Source organism: Otolemur garnettii, unplaced genomic scaffold (genome assembly GCF_000181295.1).
Source record: "Otolemur garnettii isolate 467f Iridium unplaced genomic scaffold, OtoGar3 scaffold00079, whole genome shotgun sequence".
Lineage (NCBI taxonomy): Eukaryota > Metazoa > Chordata > Mammalia > Primates > Galagidae > Otolemur > Otolemur garnettii.
Genome location: NW_003852474.1, coordinates 1,994,177 through 2,003,208, shown reverse-complemented (window position 1 = coordinate 2,003,208; position 9,032 = coordinate 1,994,177).

The following is a 9,032-nucleotide window of genomic DNA, read 5'->3' as shown; positions in this document are numbered from 1 at the left end:
TAATTGTTGTTTAAATAATCTCCCAACTATTTGAATGCTACTGTCTTTGGGGAAATTGAAAGGCTTTTGTCTCCTTGGCAGTAGTAATTGAATGTGCAGCAACAGGGTATGAATGAATAAAGTCTTCAACTGTGGGCTCTTTGCATTTTTGCCGTCACCAGGAATTTTGATGAAGAAAACAAAAGCTGATCCAGAAAAAATTTTTTTTTCCTCAAAGCTTCGTATAAATGATTCATTTCACTCAAATCCATAGTCAGTGGTATTTAATCAGAGTCCTTTTCATCAAGATGTTTGACAATTAATCTTGGGCCAACTAAACATTCAGTTGATTTAGATGTTAGACGTTCATGAAGTTGAAGCCAATTCATTAAAAACAGAACAAATTTTAGCCAATGTATTTTTTTCTCTGAAATCCCCCAAAGATATTTATTTTGATTTTCCCTCAATACCAGGGGCTGGTGACTAATTGAGCTGCTTAGGGTTGTAAGGAAGCATTTGTCTTCTGGAATTTTCTTTTATTTTCAAAGCATCTGAAAGCTCATGGCTCTTTTTCATGCTGTGCAATATGTGACTTGCTCCATATAAAAAGCAACTCATGTAAGAAATCAAAATGCTCAGTATAATCAACATGAGCTGCTTCTATGTGGGACCTTAAAAGAGAGAGAACTGCTAATTGCATCCACAGTTGATCTTGAACTTGACAATGCAGGTCTGGGTGTGGGAGGGTGAGAGGACAGCTGGTGAAAGGGAAGCCCGTGATGTGCACAGAGGACATTAATGTTAAAATTATACCAGGCCCCCATCCTTTCAATGAGTTGTCTTGTTGCTTCTTATTAATGCACATGGATGATCTTATCTTTTCCCCAGATTCCAACGTTGCTGTCCTTATGCTATTCAAAGTATCTGAGCCCTTCCAGATGCCAGTCCCTGTGGGTGCAAGACAGGAAATGCAAGGTGGTTTAGGCCCAAGTACAAAAATGTGAACTCTAACAGAGAATACTCTGTGGGATGGCCCCCATTATTTTTATACTATTTCAGACGAGGTATTGAATCACGAGTGGCCCATCTTTGTGGAAATTTTGGTGTATCGAGACACTTTGTGTCTTAAATGACTTTGGGTATGATTGAACTAATTTAAGCCTTGCATAAATTTATTAAGACGATTGTGAGACATGTCTCCTTTCATGCAAGTCAGGAAAGGCATGAGCAGGGTGGTCTCAACCAGACCTTCAGGCTGCCTGTCCTTCATCTCTCTGTGACTTACTTCTCCCTCCCTGCAGGCTGTTTTCTCCACATGGTGCCAACACAGCCACCAACAGGCCCTGGGCTCTTTGTATGCAGCTTCAGACACATTGAGTGATGCCATAGCTGACAGAGGGAAGGGACTTGGATAGGCTGTCTGTCTACTCTTTTTATTTTTATTTTTTTATCCGCCTTCCCACCCCATCTGTCCACTCTTGGGTCCCTCTCCTGAGGCTGGGAGCCAGTCACCTGGGAGAGGGAAGCACATGTTTGGGACAGAGGGAGTTACTGGTAGAAACAGATGGAAGGGGGTGTGTCCACGTGCAAGGGCAAAGGTGACAAAGCTGCTCTGCACCACCTGTGTATCTTACCCCAGGTCCTTAATCCAGTTCTGGTTGATCATAGATTTTCTAAGCTCTTTTATCCAATGTCATTCCAATATGGTCATCACTTAATGGTTTAAACCCCCCAAACAGCAGGTAATATTCTAACCCACCTAAAAATTTCTCCAACTGTGGAAAGAGAAACAGAACTTTGTGGATCTGTGGTTTCCCATCATCCTCTAAAGCAAGAGCGTAGTAAAGAGCGTGATTAAACAAGACTGTACGTTTGCTGAGGGCTGTGGTCATATCTTGTTCATCTTGGGTTCCCTAGATGAGTGCCTCACACACAAAGGTATTCTATAAATGCTTACTGTTAATTTTTTTTGGGGGGGAGGGGTGTTCTACCAATATTAAGAGCAGGAAATTAAAAGCAACTGCTATGAACCCAGTGTCCATGGTAGAAATAGGAGCAAGTGGATCAATGCTGGACCAAAGATGGACTTAACAAAGTGCCTGTGTGGCCTGACTGCACAGACCTCCCTATGCTATGGGGCTAGAGCACCTCAGACAGGTGAGGGCCTGGTAGCACCTCTGTTGGGGGCTGAACACAGTGGAACTTTCCCAGACATCTGGATCCACGAGCACACTCAGTGGACCCAGCATCTGCAGGAGGCTGGAATGTGTTTATGGCTTGACATGCTGTGCAACTCTTAGAATTTTATTGAGTTCCTTTGGTCTAAAGTTCTTATGATGTTATATCAAACTATATATTATTACACAAAAAAGTAATTTTAAGATATGAAAAGATTGCTGCTCTTACACAAGTAAGGTGGTACCCTAACAGCAAAATTTGCCATATCCTAGAAGCCAGAGGTGCCTGTACTAGCGCTGTGTAGTATAGTTTCAGACACCTAGAAAATACCTTAGTCCCCAATGACACACGGACTTCGGCATTCTGCTGCAAGCTGCAGCTGAAGCTCCCCAGTGTGTCCACACCTGCTCTTCGCCCAGACCCCTCACTGGCCCACACAGGCTCAGGTCCTTCCTTCATTTGTTTGCCAAACACTTCCTCCTCCTGTTGATTTCCTTTCCTCTTTGCTGAGCACCATCCTTTTTCTCTCCAGGTCTTCCCAGATGTTCTCTGGGCCCTCCTCTCTGCCTGTACATCTGCTTCCCAGGACTCTGCCTCATGGGACCGCTCAGGAACCCCCAGTCTCACTCCATGGTGGTGCTCAGATGAGAAAGGGTGCTTCTTGGGCACCTATGGCTGTGCGACGAATCCCCCAAACCAGCTGTGTGAGTAATGAGGATAACTAGTGATTTCTCACCATTTCACTGAGTTGGGCAGCTCAGCTGGACTTGGCCAAGCAGTGTCAATCATCTGGGAGCTTGGCAGGGTCGGACATACCATGATGCCTCACCCCACAGGGGCACTCTTGGGCAGGGCACTTGAGCTTCTCACAGCAAAGAGGGGGCTACCAGGTCTGGGTTGGGAGGTCCCAGAATGTCACTCTGACTACACCCTCCTGGCAAGCAAATGTTTTCCTTAATAGACCAACTAGTAAATATTTTAGCTTTGAGGTCCTTATTTCAAAATAAAATATTTTACTACAAAAATATTTTAGGTGTGAGTGACTGTCACAGCTACTCAGTTCTGCAGTTGTAGCATGAAATGCCCACAGATGGCAATACATGACTGTGTTCTAATAAAACTTTATTTACAGAAACAGACAGCAGCTGGGCTTCAGCAGTGGGTCCTGGTTTGCTGACCATTGCTATTGGTCAGAATAGTGCCAAGGGCAGCCCAGGTTGCAGGGCAGGATGGCATGTGTCTCTGCAGGCCCAGTCGGCACTGTGTGAGGGCCTGGGTCTCACAGGCTAGTGGCCAAAGGGCAGAGAGGCCAGTAAGGACCAGAGAGACAGGATTCTTCTAAACTCACTACATACATGAAGGTGGTCTGGGAGGAGGGAGAGCTGAGGTGTGGGTGTCCTCAGTAGCTAAGCTCTGTTCAGGGCACTGGAAAAGGCCCCTCACCACAAAGTCCACATCTGCAGGGGGCAGTCCCTGCTGGCAAGTGGGACTCTGTACCCTCCCACAGCTTCTCCCCCGCCAAACCTACAGACAACAGCGTGGCCTGCCCCTTATATTCTGCTAGTCATGATGATGATCTGCTTTGCTCTGGGGGGAATACAAATCAAGAAGACTGAAGCTCTCTCATGCAATCCTTTTGTGAATTTATATCAATATGGCTAATGTCATTAGGGATAGACATATTGAAGGGGAAAATGAAGGAAAGGAAGTAAAAAAATCAGTAAAAACAAGGAGTAGAGAAAGGGATCTGCCAAAGCCATACTAAGGCATCCAGGGATATTCTGGAACCCTTGGGGAAGCGGGGGAAGACTGCATGTCCTGGAATACAGAATATGTCCCACTTGTCTTCTTGCCATGTCTAGGTGCATGGTGCAGAGGCCAGTGTGAAGAAGCAAGTTTGATACTGTGAACTGCAGCTCACAACTCAGGAATGGGACTAGTAGCTGCTAATGGGTTATCTCATGGGGACACCCCATTAGCCCACCAGGGGATGGAGGCTCTGTGCATGGGGCTTGGCATCCAGCCTCACAACAACCCCGGAGTGGGACTCAGGACCCTCCTGGAGGGCATGTCCAGTAATCCTCAGGGAAAAGTTGAAAATGTCACAGAGAATGGGGAACACAGGAAGTCATCTTGAATGAGTGACATAAATATGGTCTCAGGGTTGTCACCAAGACTGGAATATGGCAAAGGGAGAGACCAGCTAATGCAAGGTTCAGAGGTGACAAAGGGCTATTAGGATGATGGGTTAGGTGGAGAGGGTTAGGCTTACTCCAGAAAACACTGCCAGATGAAAGAGAATGGACACCAGCCTGCTGTAAGGAAGAACTTTCTGGGTTTTTTAGAGTCCCACTCTATTGCCCTGGGTAGAGTGCTAGGGCATCATAGCTCACAGCAACCTCAAACTCCTGGGCTAGAACTCCGGAGCTCAAGGGAGCCACCTGCCTCGGCCTTCCAGAGCACTAAGATTACAGGCTTGAGCCACCATGCCCAGCCAGGAAGAACTTTCTTAGGATTATAGGAAGGTTCCATGATGGGATTGCCTTTTCCCTGGACGGGCAAGTCCTTGACATCAAGAGTGTGCATGCGGAGGTGGATGGTTCCTGTACTGGTTATAAGGGCCTATTAAGGTCACTCTTGCTCCTTTCAGGAGCTGGCACACTTTTCTGTGAGGTGGCTTCCCCCACTAAACTGTCAGCTCTTTGAAGACAGGGACTCATTGGCTTCTGTGTTCCTTGTGCCTCTCCTAATGCTTGGCACAAACTACCTATCCAATACACATTGGGTAAATGAATAAATGGCCTCACAATCCTCGTTATCACTGTAGAGGTTAAAATATGTAGAAAAACAAAACCTACCATAAGATCCAACACCTGCCCTTCTAGGGATCTACCTAAGAGACATGACAACACACCCACACAAAGACATGACTACAAATGTGATAGAGACTTTATTTCTAATGGTCCCAAAAATGGAAACAGCACACATATGCATTAACTGGTGAAGAAACGAACAACCTGCCCTCTCCCCGTACAGCAGAATCACCAACAAAAATCACCAATAAAAAGGAACACAATACACATAGCAGCGTGGATGCACATGAAAACCTTCTGCTAAATGAAAGAAGCCAGACACGGAAGGGTCTGTATTTTATGACTCCACTTATGTGAAATTCTGGAAAAGTTAGAACTATATCAATAGAAAGTAGGTCCCTAATGGAGTGGGGAATGGCACAAAGGGAAATGAGGACTGTCTGGAGTGACATGTTCTATGCTGATTGTGTGGTGATCGTACAGCTGCAGATGTTAGTTAAAACTCGTTGAATGACACAATTTAAATACCTCACAATAGAAAACGTAGCTGTGACTAGACTTTGTTTTTGAGCTGAGATAGTTGGGAAAAGTTCTATTCACATAACTCAGCCAATTAATTGCATGATGGAGAGTGGAGCCCCAAAAAACCCTCTATGGCATGGGTCCCCTCTCTTGTGACAGGTGCCCAGGGTCTATCTGGACAGAGGGAAGAGGGGTAACTGTGTTTATCTACAATGGTTGCAGGGGGCCATCGTGTGGCTGTGCCCTGCGACCCTGGGGTTCCCCACTCCTGGGACTCTCAAAGTGAGATAAGACAAATGGGAAGGGGCTCTGAGAGACCTCTGTGACAAACCCCTCAACCCCTGCCGCTGGAATTTCCCCAGCCATTTGGGATACTCCACCCATTCCTGTACCCCCAGGCTCCTCTCCAAGGATGAGGAATACCAGTTAGGTGGTAAACAATGACTCAGGAACATCCATCCAAAGCTGGAGGCTCTATCCAACACATTACGGATGAAAAATGACTTAAAAATAGCCCCCCTCCCTGCCATACAACACCCGCACAGTTGGGAGGAAACCGAGCAAAGACCGACTCTCATTAAGGAAATACCTGAAGTATTTCAAGCCAGTTTGCGAATATGATATGAATGGCATTATAACCACCAAACAGGAAAGAAATTTCCTGTGTAAATATCCTAGATGAGACCAGGATCTTGAGCAGAGTCTCAAGGTGAAGAGATGTGTTTTAGCAGAGAGGGATGACTGCTCCCAGTAACCGTGAGTTTCAGACAATGAACTCTGTAAGGTACTTTGTCAATTATCAATCACTTTTATAAATCTCTATCAGTCTTGTTTCTAATAATAGCACCCTTGATTGGTTCTACTCCTTACAATGCAAGCTCTGGGACAGCTTACAAAGAGTTCACAAAATCTAATTACAGTTGCTGTCCCACAGAGCTAAAAACTTTGTCTCCACAGAGTTTGGGTGCTGCTTGCGCAACTAGGACAGAGAACGGGGGCTCACACCCTCCTCTCACAGCACCCAGCATGGCTTGTCCCTCCAAGCACCCGAGAGGCAGACTGGGTCTTGGGAGTGGAGAGTAAGAGCTCAGGAGGGGTAGAAAGTCAAAAAACAGCCACCAGTGGAAATCTCTGATGGCAATCACAACTTGCAGCCCTCAAATTCCCTATCTGTGAATGGGGCTCTTTTCCCACCCATTTTGGGAGATCTAGAAGGAGGTTAGGGAACTGGCAATCTCAGAGCACTGTTTACACCACACGATTTAGTTGACCAGGGGCAGCCACTGTGCCTAATGGGACCCGAGACAACTGCCAAGTGATGTCACAATTGCTGCTTTTTCCTGCCCTCAATGAATAGTGGCCATTTTATTGTTAAACCTCATCAGATTTTTATTTAAATAAAGTGTCTTGGTGATATATGCCTTAAGGAAGGACTGACTCTGATGCTGATGTGGGCTGGGGGGGAGCTACTGTGAGCTACCTTTCACTCTTCCCAAGGGCGGTCCTACGCATTTACATCTGCACGTGAGGGTGCATTTACACCGTCACCTTAAAATTCTGTGCACAATCAATATAAATATATAAACAACAACACAAATAAGACATAAATATTAACAATAACACCAAAAAAGGAAATTTTAAAAAACAAAAACTTAATGAAAAGCAAGAACATTTCTGGGGAGCTGTGTGGGCTGCCGTGGGTATAGTCTGTACTCAGATGAAGAATAAGAGCTAATTCCTGACCCTGAATTGAGCCGAGGAGCACCGCAGCCACAGTGCTCCAAGGCCATCACTGTCACTATAAGATCCCTATCCAACCTGTCAAAAGCCACAGGGACTGTTTCTGTCATGTATAGGTAAGAAATCACTTAGGTGTGGTGGAGCTTATGGACCCTGTGGACCCTTTGGCCTTTGCCTGCCCCATTGGTGCTTGGTCTGGCCTTGCCCAGTTCCTGACTAACAGACTGTGGCCTGCGGTATCACAGGACCCACCTTTGACAGCAGGTACCTGGCTGTTGGTGATGGTACCTAAAGTGTTACCACTTGTGGAGCTATGAACTCCTGTGATGAACCTCTGATTTATGTCCGGTTCATTATGCTCCTTCTTTGAGTTTTATATTAAGAAGTCCACAGTGGGCCTCTACCACCCAGGGCAAAGGAAGATGTGAGTGAGAGCTTCTTAATGTGGCCATCTATGTTACTCTCCAACCATGGCTGGCTGTCTGGACAATGTCTTCATAGTCTCCTCGGAGTTGCAGTAACTTTTTGGTTAAAATGCTGAAAATTAAAGTTTGAAAGAGACTGAAAACTGGCATCATTCAATGTGTTCATCTGTTTTAGTAAGATCATCACATTTTACCAAAGGGCCCTTGTGGATAAGGTGGCCATTTCTCCAGAACTTCTTTGGCTGTCTCCAGGTTCTCTGGCTGGGGGACTCACATTCCTACTTACTAAGGTCCATGGCCTCTGTGGTGTCCTGTGTGCAGTCACTAAGGGGCCACATCTATCCAGAGGATTCTGGGCGCAGTTATGAAGGGGCCACACCCTGGTAGAGTCCTGAGCACAGTCACTCAGGGGCCACATCTGCCTGTGGGTCCTGGCATCTCTGTGCTAGCTGTGCTCACAGACCCCTTCTGTGAACGAAAGCCTTACATAATAAGGACTTTGTGCCTCTCACTGTTTTTTTTAGACTAAAAGGAAATTTTTTTCCCTTTCCCTGACTTTGGCTTCATTTAGTTATTTCAAATGGCAAAAGTTATTAAAATTCCAACATGGAAACTTGCTTAATAAACAGGAAAGGAGTTTTGAAGACCCACCACTGAGCAGGAATGTTAACCCTGTGATTGCTGGGGCACTGGTTTAGACAGATTTAGGGTTGGCCTTGGGCAGGGCTGTCTGTATGTTCCTGGATGCTGCTGTGAGCTGTTATTGGATGCATCATACACTTTCCTTATATCAAACTTTAAAAGCAAAAACAGGGTCGTATGAAATGATGCCATTTATACAAGATCGGCATAATCACAGATTCACTTTCAGAAGAAAACATTTATTCATTCATCAACTATTTATGGAGTGTTTAGTTCTATGAGGTAATTCAAAGAGAACAAACAAATTGAGATGCCAACATCTTAGAATCCAAAAGAGGAAAGAGAAATAAGGCATACACATAAATGTAAGGCAGAGTAGAAAACATTCAGAGGGGGAGGAAGGTTTGCAGGAATTCAAAAGTAATTATACCTCTGGCCCAAAAAGAGAAGTAGGAAAGACCCCTGGTGGAGGTAGCACCAGTACATGACCTTGACAGGTGGGCAGGTGTTGCAGAGTAAAGATGCGTACAAATTATTTGGCATTCTCTCCTTGAGAAATGGGATCTATATCCTCCTCCTGAATGCCTGTGGGTTTTGTAACTGCTTCGATCAATAGACTACAGTGGCATTGATTTGTATCAGTTACCAAGATAAGACTTTAAGATATAGGCAGCTTTCTCTTCTTGTCTTTTGGAATAGCTCATCTAGGAATACTATCTCTGGGAGCCGACAC